Source organism: Carcharhinus amblyrhynchos, unplaced genomic scaffold (assembly GCF_965287045.1).
Source record: "Carcharhinus amblyrhynchos unplaced genomic scaffold, sCarAmb.v2.hapA scaffold_44, whole genome shotgun sequence".
Lineage (NCBI taxonomy): Eukaryota > Metazoa > Chordata > Chondrichthyes > Carcharhiniformes > Carcharhinidae > Carcharhinus > Carcharhinus amblyrhynchos.
This window is the reverse complement of record NW_027649785.1, coordinates 1,847,175-1,859,715: the sequence shown is the minus strand read 5'-3', so window position 1 is coordinate 1,859,715 and position 12,541 is coordinate 1,847,175. Positions and strand designations below refer to the sequence as shown.

Genomic DNA, 12,541 nt, shown 5'->3' with positions numbered 1-12,541 from the left:
CACTATCACCTCCGCCATTTCTTTCAGAACCCTCGGATGCATTCCATCCGGTCCTGGGGACTTGTCCACAATCAGTCCCTCCAGTCTGTCAAGCACCGCCTCTCTAGTAACAGTAATGTCATTGAGACCCTCCAGTCCTACCACCTTTCCATCGCTAACACCCGGCAAATTATTCACGTCCCCCTCCGTGAAGACCGGAACAAAAAAGTTATTCAAGGCCTCAGCCATTTCCCCATCCCCTACCACTAAGTCCCCCCTCTCATCCTCTAAGGGTCCAACGTTCACCCTAGCCAGCCTCTTCCTTTTTACAGATTTATAAAAACTCTTGCTATCCTTTTTTATATTAAGCGCTAGCCCAGCTTCATAGTTTCCCCTACCCTTCTTTATCAACTTCTTTGTCAATCTTTGTTGACATTTAACCCTCTCCCAATACTCTTCTCGCCCACTACTCTCAGCTACTCTAAACGCCTCCGCTTTTGATTTAACACTTTCCTTCACCTCCTTCGTTATCCACGGCTTATTACCTCTCCTCCTACGGTCCTTTTTAACCATCGGAATAAAGTTCTGCTGAGCACCAAGAAAGATCTCCTTAAAGATCCTCCACTGCTCCTCAGCAGACCTACCTTCCAACGCGCTCCCCCAGTCAACATTCGCCAATTCTTCTCTCATCCTACCGTACTCCCCTCTGTTCAAACAAAGGACGCGTGTCCGGGAACCCACTTTCTCCTCCTCCATCTGCGCCAGAAACTCCACCATACAATGGTCACTCTCCCCAAGAGGATCCTTCACCGCAAGGTCCCTAATTCTACCCGCCTCATTACATACCACCAAATCCAAGATAGCTCGCTCCCTCGTCGGCTCCAACACACGCTGTTCAAGGAAACTATCCCGGCAGCATTCCAAGAACTCCTCCTCGAGCCCACCGCGTCCAACATGGGTCGACCAATCAATATGTAGATCGAAATCCCCCATAATTATGGCCGTTCCATTCCTGCACGCCGCACTTATTTGCGCGTTAACAGCCCGCCCCACCTCCAGATCATTATTCGGGGGCCTATAGACGACACCCACCAGCGTCTTCCTCCCTTTGCTGTTCCTAATCTCCACCCACAACGATTCCACTTTCTGCTCTTTGGTTCCTATATCATCCCTTGCTACCACCCTGATGCTATCCTTAATCAGCAGAGCTACGCCCCCCACCCCCCGACTTTTTCCTCCCGCCTATCCTTCCTAAACACTTGATACCCCTGGACATTCAGCTCCCAGTCCCTGTCACCTTGCAGCCACGTCTCTGTAATGGCCACCAGATCATATCCATTTGTGCTGATCTGCGCCACCAGCTCATCCACTTTATTCCGAATGCTTCGTGCATTCAGATAAAGTGCCTTCACCCCAGCCTTCACCTGGACCCTATTTGCCAGAACGCCACCAACCATACTGCCTTTATTATTGGGACATCCTCAGCCTCTTCCCTTACCTGTACCCTCTCCTTAACTTTAGACCCCGTAATGTCACCTACCCTCGCACCCTCTCCCCCCCCCCCCCGCCCCCCACAATTAGTTTAAAGCCCTGTCTACAGTCCTATTTACACGATTCGCCAGGACTCTGGTCCCAGCACGGTTCAGACCAACCCCATCCCACCTGAACAGGTCCCACCTACCCCAATACTGTTGCCAATGCCCCATAAATTCAAACCCATTCCTCCCACATCAATCCCTGAGCCACCCATTCACTTCCTTAATCTTATCAACCTTACGCCCGTCTGCACTCGGTTCAGGCAGTAGCCCAGAGATAACCACCTTGTCGGTTCTACTTTTTAATTCCATTCCCAGCTTTTCACACTCCCTCCCCAGATCCTCAGTTTGCATTTTGCCTACGTCGTTGGCACCCACACGCACCACAACGACCGGATTCTCACCCTCCCATTCCAGGTTCCTCTGCAGCCCAGATGCGACATCCCGGACCCGAGCACCAGGCAGACAACACACCCTTCTGTGCACTTTGTCACTGTGACAAAGGACAGTGTCAAAACCCTTAACCCCACTATCCCCAATCACTACTACGTTCCTTTTCACCTTCTCTTTGCCCATGTCCTGCGTCTGCATCACCGTACTGTGTGCAGTTTGCTCACCAACCTCACCTCCCTCGTTCTCGTCCAGACTGGAAGCAAGAACCTCAAACCCGTTATGCAGGTTGAGAGGCTGAGGCATCCGCTCCCCACCCTCCTTCCTCCGCTCCCCACCCTCCTTCCTCCTCTCAGCAGGCCCCTCTTGTTCCTGACCCTTAGAGTTAGCCAGTCTAGGGGGGGTGGATGTCACTTGCACCCCATTGACAATGGCAGCCTCTCTCCCCCTGATGAGCCTCAGTGTCTGTAGCTCAGAGGCCAGCTCATCTACCTTGAGCTGGAGCTCCTCCAGCAACCTGCACTTACTGCAGACATGGTCACTGGGAAGGACCCTGGGGTCCACCAGCTCCCACATCATACAGAAACAATACATCACATGCCCCTCCATTATTCACTAGTAGTATGGAAAATTTCAACACGAACTTACCTGGCCCTTTTTCTCCCCAGCCCTTTTGCTCCTAAGCCCTAATAGCTCACTGTGCTTCCCTCTCACTCCGCTGCCCGCTCCGACGCTGCCCGCTGTCTACACCAGGCCTCCTTTTAAACCTGGCGCTGTTTTAAAGCCTGCTCCCCCACAACTCCCTGCTATCCACTCCCTTAGAATTCTTAAAGCGGTAGATACAGAAAGCCCGCAAAAATGCTTTGAAATGATTTAAACAGTTCTACAAGGTCAGTTCTTACTACGAAAGTGCTTTAAACTTATTTAAACAGGTTTTTAACAGGTAATTTCTTACCTGTCTCTCTGCTCCAGCAAACAATGCTCGCAAGCTTTCGGAAACCGTGTTCCTTCCTCAGGTGTGTGCAAGGTTCTGATCACAGAAGGGCAGGTAAAGTCGCACACACTTTACACAACACTGATTAGCATGCAACTCTTCACAGCTAACCTGCTATTCAAGTCTTAAAGATGCAGACAATGTGAGCAGAGGTAGCATCAGCATAGCTTAAAGAGATGTGTATTGTCTCCAGACAGGAGACAACAGATTTTACAAACACCACACACACCAGCTCCACACACAACTCTCTCAGCTCCCCCTACTGCTTGCTCTTCAAATCACACCCACCGCCCACCTCAAATCTCACACTTACTTCCTGACATCTACCTGCACGTTCACACCATCACTTACACGCCACATCCAGCCCATTCCCACCTCTGCACCAGCTCTCCCAACACCTGCTGCTATTTCCCTGCCTTCTCCTCACAACTCTGCTGCTGCACATTCCTTCTTTCAAATCACCAGCTCCCCATTCGACCTGCCTCCGCCGCCCTCTCGTATAAAAACCGCCTTCTCAGGCCCATTAATGTGTACTGGGGGGGGGAACGTATGGGGTGTCAGGGAGGGGTAGTGCCTTTGGTGGGGGAACACGTCGCGTCCTTTCAGGGCGGTTTGTCCATCCTTTGTCCCCACCTGGCAATCAGCTCTCACCTGTGGCTCCCCGTAGCTATTTGCACGCGACAGCGGCCACGCCCCGGGCAACGGCCTCGACAAGCCGGCTGAACCGGCTGAGGGTAGCCGACGGGTCTCGACCCTCGGTGAGTTAGGGAGCTGTCTATCCCACCGTGTGAAGACTGAGTCCGGCGGATTGAGCGGACGAGACCAACGGAAGGTCCAACGGTCAAGAAGGCGGTCTCTGCAAGCGTCGTGGAACGCGAAGAGCAGGACGAGACACAGAAGACGTCCTGGTCATCCACTGCACCTAGTCCCACCTCCAGCCGGCTTGACTCTTGTCTTGCCACTGGATCTAGATGGCAATTGGGAAGAGAGAGTGAGGCTGACCGAGGAATCTCGCTGCTCTCCGTCGCAGGAAAAAGCCTCGCGAGAGTCCTGCTAAATCGTCTGGTCACTCATCTGGAACTGGGCCTGCTTCCAGAGTCATAGTGTGGCTTCTGCAAAGGTCGTGGGACGACTGACATGATTTTTACCTCGCGCCAACTTCAGGAGAAGTGTCAGGAGCAGCACCGCGAGCTCTACACAACGTTTGGTAACCCTGCGAAAGCAGGATCATGTCAAAGTTCGGCTGCCCGCCCACCCCCCCAACCCAGATTCATTCAGATGGTTCGCCAGTTCCATGACGGCCAGAGTACTGGATGGCGGAGAATCCTCTGAAGCATTGCCAGTCACCAGTGGCGCCAAACAGGGCTGTGTGCTCGCACCCACGCTGTTTGGCATGACGTTTACTGCCATGCTGAATGATGCCTTCCAGGACAGTGCGGCTGGAATCAGCCTCAAGTACAGAGTGGATGGGAAGCTCTTCAACCTGAGGAGACTTCAAGCTATTACCAAAGTGAAGGAGACTGTTCTGAGAGATTTCCTCTTTGCCGATGACTGCGCCCAGAGTCAGAGATGCAAGTCAGCGTGGACAAATTTTCCACGGCTTGTGACAACTTTGGACTCGCCATCAACGTTAAAAAGACCAAAGTCGTGTACCAGCCTGCTCCTCGTGCGCCGTACACAGAACCCATAATCACAATCCAAGGGCAGAAACTACAGGCAGTGGACCAGTTCACTTATCTTGGCAGCACCCTCTCCCAAGCAGCGACTACTAATAGAAAAGTTAACTGCAGAATAGCAAAGGCAAGTTCTGCTTTGGGTAGACTGCACTCCACTGTATGGGAACGGCGGGGAATCGGCTCAGCAACAAAACTGAAGGTTTACAGCGCCGCGGTACTCACTACCCTCCCGCATGCCTGGGAAACGTGGGCTGTGTATCGAAGGCAGGCAAGACAGCTCAATCATTTCCACACGACATGGCTTCGCAGAATATTACGCATCCGATGGCAAGACAAAGTACCAGACACTGAAGTTCTCTCTACAGCAAGTCTACCATCAGTCCACACACTGCTGACGAGAGCGCAGACCCGGTGGGCAGGTCACGTCCTCCGTATGTCAGACGAGCGCATACCCAAGCAGCTCCTTTTTGGGCAACTCTCTGCTGGAAGACGCTCGCATGGGGGGCAGAAGAAACGTTTCAAAGACACACTCAAGGCCTCCCTGAAGTCGCTTGACATTGACACGACCACCTGGGAAACGCTGGCACAAAACCACCCTACCTGGCGCTGCCTCACCCACAAAGACTGTCAGGCTCACAAAGCAAGGTGTATTGCTGAAGCACAACTTCAGCGCAAACTGCGCAAGTCCAGAGCCACCAGCACAACAACTGCAAGTCTGTCCAATATGCGCCAGGACATTGCGTGCCCAAATTGGCCTGATCAGACACCTTCGGACACACCGCAACCAGCCTCAAAATGACTAATGGCGTCGAGGCCCTCGTCGATGACGACGGACGAACAACAACATAATGTGTCTGCCCCGCCGTAAAGAGTGATCGGTCATCTTCCGATCCAGGCTCCGCTCCGTGGAGCAAAATGAAACGTGCTCACCTTTCTTCTTCCAAAAGGTGCACAGAGAGGCCTCTGCCATCAGCAGCCTGAAGGAAGAAGGTAGCTCTGGAAAGTCCTCGCAGACTGACACTCTGAGGATCTGCAAATCTTTCTAGGCCGCACTATACGACCCGATGCCGACACACAGCACGGCCTCCCGGTCTTTCCTGTCGCCTATCACGGAGGTCTTAGACGACGGCCGGCGGGAGAGCCTGGCCAGACCGTAATCTCTGGACGAGCTGACAACGGCCGTCGACTCCTTTCAGAAGGGTAAAACTCCCGGAAGCGACGGCTGACCGGCTGAGGTTTACTCGGCGTCGGGGAACTTGTCCGACCCAGGCCTGCTGCAAGTATACCAGAGTACGCTACAAGAAGACCGACAGTGCACAGTCCTCCACAGCCTCACTCGCTCCTTTCCTTGCAGCATGCAGTTTGACGGCACCACGCGGGTGAAGAGCGAAGCACAACAGGGCTGTGTCCGAGCCCCCTCATTGCTTCTGACTTTGCGCCCCCGACACCCCTCTGTCGATACACAAGGAGCTTACCTGCATGCTTTACAAGCTATCCAGACAGAAAGCAAAGTGAAAAAATACAGCGCGTCTCGATCAGTGAAGTCCTCTCTGTAGACGACACCGCATCTTCAAGAAAGGAATTACAAAGGGATTTCCCTACACTCTGCCACCGGAAAGGTGGAGAGAATCCTCGTCAACAGCCTCCTCCCAATAGCCGAAGACTTCCTCCCCGAGTCTCGGTGCGGCTTCTGCCCAACAAGAGGCACAGCGGACATGATCTTCAGCATGGTCCAAATCCAGGAAGGGTGCAGGGAGCAGCATCAACCTCTGTACGTGGCCTTCTTCGATCTCAGGTCTTCCACCCTGTGGATTGTGGAACATTCTCCTCAAACTTGGCTGCCCACAGAAATCCGTCACCATTCTCTGCCTGCTCCACCATGTCATGCAAGCCGTGATGCTCGCCAGCGGAACCACCAAAGACCCAACACGTGCGCAGACTGGGGTCAAACAGGGCCGTGTCATCGCAACAACGCTCTTCTCCGTCTTCCTCGCAGCGACACTCCGTCTCAGTACGTTGAAGCACCCCGCAGGGCTGCAGTTAACCTACCAGATAGCGGGAAACTATTCGACCTGCGATTCCTCAAGGCCAGAGCCAAGACCACCCCAACTTCTGTCATCGAGCTGCAGGGTGCAGACGACGCCCGTGTACCTGTGTACGTGCACGCTCAGGTCGAACTACAAACCAGTGCCGACGCATTCACTAAGACATATCGGAACGGCTCTCTGTTCCGCTCCTGCCACACAAAACTGCCACCGCCAGCTATCAAAATCCGAGGTGAGCCCCTGGACAACGTGGATCATTTCCCATACGTCGGGAGCCTCCTTTTGGCACGAGCAGACATCGATGCTGAAATTCAGCATCGACTCCAACGTGCCAGTCCAGTCTTCGGACGCCTGAGGCACAAAGTGACCAGGACTTCAATTCCAGAACCAAGCTCACGGTCAACACAGCAGCCGTGGTTCCTGAGCATCTGTACGCGCCAGAAACACGGACCGTGTACGCCTCAAATCCGTGGACGGGCTTTCACCAATGTTGCACGCGTAAAATCCTGCAATTTGCGGAAAAACTTCCACACCTTGCTAACGGACGTAGAGGGCATTTCTCAGTTATTTCTATCCTGTGTTGGGGCCCTTCAGCCCATCACCCATTGATATCCCAAGCTGCTGTACCTGTTGTTTCCATGTTGGCCATGCTAAATTGTCCCTTAGTGTCCAAAGGTGCGCAGGTTAGGGTGGATTGGCCGTGCTAAATTGTCCCTTTGTCTCAGGGAGGTTAATAGGGGAAATACGTGGGGTTAGAGGGATGCGGCCTGGGAGGGTGATTGTGGTCGGTGCAGACTCGATAGGCTGAATGGCTTCCTTTTGCACTGGAGGGATTCTATGAGGTGACTCGGGTTCTGGTGCTCGGGCTCCCGGCTTCACTCTCTAAGCAAGTGAACACAATAGTCCAAAAGACAGTCTGTCTGCCCAAGCCAGAGTTCAAACCAACAGCAGTTCGCAGGTCTTAATCTCCAAGAATGGTGCTAATGGCCTAATCGCTAATTGTTCTAACACAATGGTTTCAACAAGAGGACCCTGTTTAATCTCCCGAAACTCACGTCACATGACCGAGACTTGGGCTAGCAGAATTCCTTGAAGTACACAGCCCACGGATCTTATAGATAGTTGCTGTTTAATCTCTGACAAGAACAGGACTCCAGGCAACAGGAGCGAGGTGAGGAGAGGAGAAAGCTTTTTGTGCTGCGGCAACGCAGTGTGCCTGAGAGCGTGCGGGGAGCAGTGTCAAGCGTTGCCTTTCAAAAGACAATGAATTATCTGAAGGTAAACTATCTGTAGGGCGACTGGCACCAAGGGAGTTGCTCTGGCCCAGGCCAAACGGCCTCCTTTGGTGCTGCAAGTGTTGTACGGGCACAGTCGCTCGCTGCATTCTCACTCACGGCCTGCAAAACACGCAACTGTTTTCAAAAGCTTGTTCAACAGCAGCGCCTCGACAGTGACGTAGACGTGAATAGGCACAACCCTCTGCTAAGTGATTGGTGGAGTACGGGGCCATCTACATAACTGTGGTGCAGTGGCAGTGAAAAAGGGGAGAAAAGGCGACTTGTGTGTTGTAATGAGAAAGGCCGGGAGAAAGGTGACAAGACTGCAGCTGAGAGTGCTTATGTGTGTCTAAGTGTTTGAATGGTGTCAGCCTGTTGTCAAAGAGGGAAGGCATATGACAGTTGGGCCACTCAAGAGCGGCGCCGGCATCGCTTCTCGGCCTTTTGGCTAAGATCAAGTGTAGTATCTGTTCTTATCAGTTTAATATCTGATACGTCCCTTATCTGGGGACCATATATTAAATTGATTTTTGGAGCAGGGAGATGGAATAGGGGCTTGCTCCGTCCACTCCACGTATCGGCCTGGTATTGCAGTATCTCCGGGAACGGTGCACCACCCCCCTTTCTGGGGACATCCTCAAACTTCAAAAAACAGCTCTCGCACAACTCACTCTGATGTCGTCCAACAGGCTTTATTTGCTATCACCAGCTTTCCCAGCGCTGCTCCTTCTTTCCTCAAGTGACTGCAGACGGTTGGCTTCACAAACGCGCCATCGCTTGCAACATAACGCTCGCAATGCCACTCTTTACACGTACACACGTTGTCCCTGTCTCCAGTGGCAATCGCAGCTTCAAGAAATTGTCTCCAGGCCAAACGGTGGCGGCGCTTACACCTAGTCTGACGTGAACCCCACATCCCGCTTCAGGCCGTCCTCATGTCTGCCCAACTCGCCTATCAGTTTCTGCTTGCCCAACTCTGCTCTGTCTCTTACAAACAAACACTTCCTCTCCACACGTGCTCACTGCCAGCTTCACACACAGTAAGACGTCTCACCACACCAGGTTACAGTCCAACCGGTTTACTTGATAGTAATCATAAGAACATTATAAGACCATAAGAAATAGGAGCAGGAGTAGGCCATCTAGCCCCTCGAGCCTGCCCCGCCATTCAGTAAGGTCACGGCTGATCTGTCGCGGCTCAGCTCCACATTCCCGCCCTCTCCCCATAACCCTTAATCCCCTCGCTTATCAAAAACCCATCAACCCGCGTCTTAAAAATATTTAGCGAGGCAGCCTCCACCACTTCAACGGGCAGAGAATTCCAGAGATTCACCACCCTTTGAGTGAAGAAGTTCCTCCTCAACTCCGTTCTAAACCGCCGCCCCCCCACCCCCACCTTTATCTTTAGGCTGTGCCCCCTAGTCCTACTGTCCTTTCTGAGCGGGAAGAGCCTCTCCACCCCTATCCTATCCATCCCATTCATCATCTTATACGTCTCAATGAGATCTCCCCTCATTCTTCTAAACTCTAACGAGTACAAGCCTAGTTTATTCAGCCTCTCCTCATAGCTCAACCCCCTCAACTCCGGTATCAGCCTAGTAAACCTCCTCTGCACTCCCTCCGAGGCCAAAATATCCTTGCGTAAGTACGGCGACCGAAACTGCACACAGTACTCCAGCTGCGGCCTCACCAATGCCCTATACAGCCGCAGCAAGACCTCCCTACTTTGATATTCAATCCCCCTCGCTATGAAGGCCAGCATCCCATTTGCCTTCCTGACCACCTGCTGCACCTGCAGGCTGGGTTTTTGCGACTCATGCACAGGGACCCCGAGGTCCCTCTGCACCGTCGCCTGCTGCAGTTTTTCGCCACTGAAGTAATAGTCCTTCCTACCATTATTCCTACCAAAGTGGACCACCTCGCACTTGCCAACATTAAATTCCATTTGCCAGTTCCTGGCCCATTCGCCCAGCCTATCTAGATCCTTCTGCAGACTCTCCACACCCTCCGCGCAATTTGCCGTTCCACCAATCTCGGTGCCACCAGCAAATTTCGACACCATACACTCGGTTCCCTCCTCCAGATCATCTGTATAAATGGTAAATAGCTGAGGCCCCAGCACCGACCCCTGGGGCACTCCACTAGTCACCAACCGCCAATCCGAATAGCACCCATTAACCCCACTCTCTGCCTCCTATTTGACAACCAATCCTCTATCCACGCTAACACCCCACCCCCAACGCCATGCTCCCTTACCTTCTGCAATAACCTCTTGTCAGGTACCTTGTCAAACGCCTTCTGAAAATCAAGGTACACCACATCCACCGGCTCTCCTCTTTCCACCGCCCTAGACACATCCTCATAGAACTCCAATAAACTTGTCAGACACGACTTCGCCTTAACAAAACCGTGCTGCGTCTGCTCTATCAAGCAATTCCCCTCAAGATGCCTCGCTATTTCCTCCTTGATGACGGATTCTAACATTTTACCTACAACAGACGTTAAACTAACCGGCCTATAATTCCCTGCCTTCTGCCTGCCACCCTTCTTAAACAACGGCGTAACATTAGCCGTTCTCCAATCTTCCGGCACTTCCCCGCAATCCAGCGACGTTTGGAAAATAACCACCAAGGCATCCACTATCACCTCCGCCATTTCTTTCAGAACCCTCGGATGCATTCCATCCGGTCCTGGGGACTTGTCCACAATCAGCCCCTCCAGTCTGTCGAGCACCGCCTCTCTAGTAACAGTAATGTCATTGAGACCCTCCAGTCCTACCACCTTTCCATCGCTAACACCCGGCAAATTATTCACGTCCCCCTCCGTGAAGACCGGAACAAAAAAGTTATTCTAGGCCTCAGCGAGTTTTACCGCAGATTCGGCACACTTTAGGCTGTCCCACGTAGTAGAGGAAGCCTCGATTCCCCCCGATGGCAAAATTGGAGGGCGGGTGCAGGAGGCCTCCATTGGGGTCAGTCTTGAGAGTCACTCTCACCTGTCTCTTACAGGTCCAAATCCCATACTTGTCCTTTACGTCCACGCTCTCCCCCTTTACCTCCACGTACCTGGAGAGGAATGTCAGCACATCAGCCGCAGGGACGTAGGGGTTATACATTTGGAACGTGATAACCCGGTTCCGCTGGGACGGCACGGTGAACAGGGGCTCCGCCGTCAGGATGGAGAGGGGCCCCTCTTTGCCTTTTTCCTTGAGGGCTGTCAGGAACTTGAGGCATCCTGACAGGCTCCTGAAACTGACGTCCACGTAGGGCTGGTTGTTGTACTCAGCCACACCGTAGACGTCTGCTGCTTGGAACCCGCAGCACTCGAAAAGTACTTCCTTTAAGATGAAGTCACGGCCTACGGGCGTGTCTCCTCCCGAAGCCTTCATCCGGATGGTGTTGGGCAGGCCTTGGCCTGTAGCTCTTGATGCAGTTACAGCCATAGCTGGGGAACACTGGGTCTTACTGTTCCAGCGTTAGGTCCAAGCCAGAGGCTTTGGAACCAGTATGATGATCCACCAATAGCAGCAGAGCTCCAATGTTGTAGACGATCGTCTGACGCCTTCTTCTTCAATCCACGATGCCCATCGAATAAGTACAGATCCCGTACCTGATCTCAGCTTAAACTGATAAGAACAGATTTTTTTTGTCTCAAAAATATACTTTATTCATACAAAAACTTGATGAGTCCATGTCAAATAGGGCTTTGAATAGCAACAAACAACGTTGAGTCAAAATATTCTTTCAGATCTGTACAAATTACAATAACTACATTTCAAAAACTTAAAAAACTATGTTCGTGTCTCAATATTTACATAACCCTGCATCACCGAGCTGCTCGGGACGAACCTCGACCAATACCACTGCATCTCACTCCAGACCTTCTTTGCAAAGGCACATTCCATAAGGAGGTGTGCGACCATCTCATCAGCCCCGCAGCCGCTTCGAGGGCAGCGTGCAGTGCTGCTGCGACCTCGAGCGTGCATAAACGATCTGACGGGGAGTGCCCTTCTCACCACCAGCCATGCCAGATCTTGGTGCTAGTTTGTCAGTTCTGGTGATGAGGCATTCTGCCAGATGACACTGACAGTCCGCTCAGGGAACCTTCCGACAGGATCCGCCGTCTCCTTCTCTCTCAGGGCCCCAAGGACGTTACGCGCTGACCACTGCTTGATCGCCCTGTGGTCAAAGGAGTGTTTCCGGAAAAATTCCTCCACGAAGGACAGGTGCCGCAGAACGGTCCAACTACTCGGAACGTTCCGCGGCAGTGGGGCCAGACCTATCCTCCGCAACACTGGGGACAGGTGGAACTCAAAACAAAGTGGCACTTGTTGTTGGTGTACCGAGGATCTACGCACAGCTTGATGCAGCCGCACACAAAGGTGGCCATCAGGATGAGGGCGGCGTTGGGAACGTTTTTCCCTCCGTTCTCTAGAGATTTGTACATCACTTCCCTCCGGACGCGATCCATCTTTGATCTCCAGATGAACTTGAAAATGGCCCTCGTCACTGCTGCCGCGCAGGATTTGGGGATAGGCCACACCTGCGCCACGTACAATAACCCGGACAGCACCTCGCACCGGATCACCAGGTTTTTCCCTGTCATGGAGAGCGAGCGTTGCTCCCACAAGCCCAGTTTCTGCCTG

General features: G+C 52.7%; 1 protein-coding gene and 1 non-coding gene across 2 annotated transcripts in view; both read left to right on the top strand.

Moving 5' to 3' along the window:
- LOC145337165 (uncharacterized) overlaps positions 1 to 12,541 on the top strand; it is a 276,871-nt gene that overhangs the window by 137,485 nt on the left and 126,845 nt on the right.
- LOC145337192 (U2 spliceosomal RNA) lies at positions 8,325 to 8,515 on the top strand. The gene has a single exon (XR_013885321.1). It is a non-coding gene; the product is annotated as a U2 spliceosomal RNA (small nuclear RNA).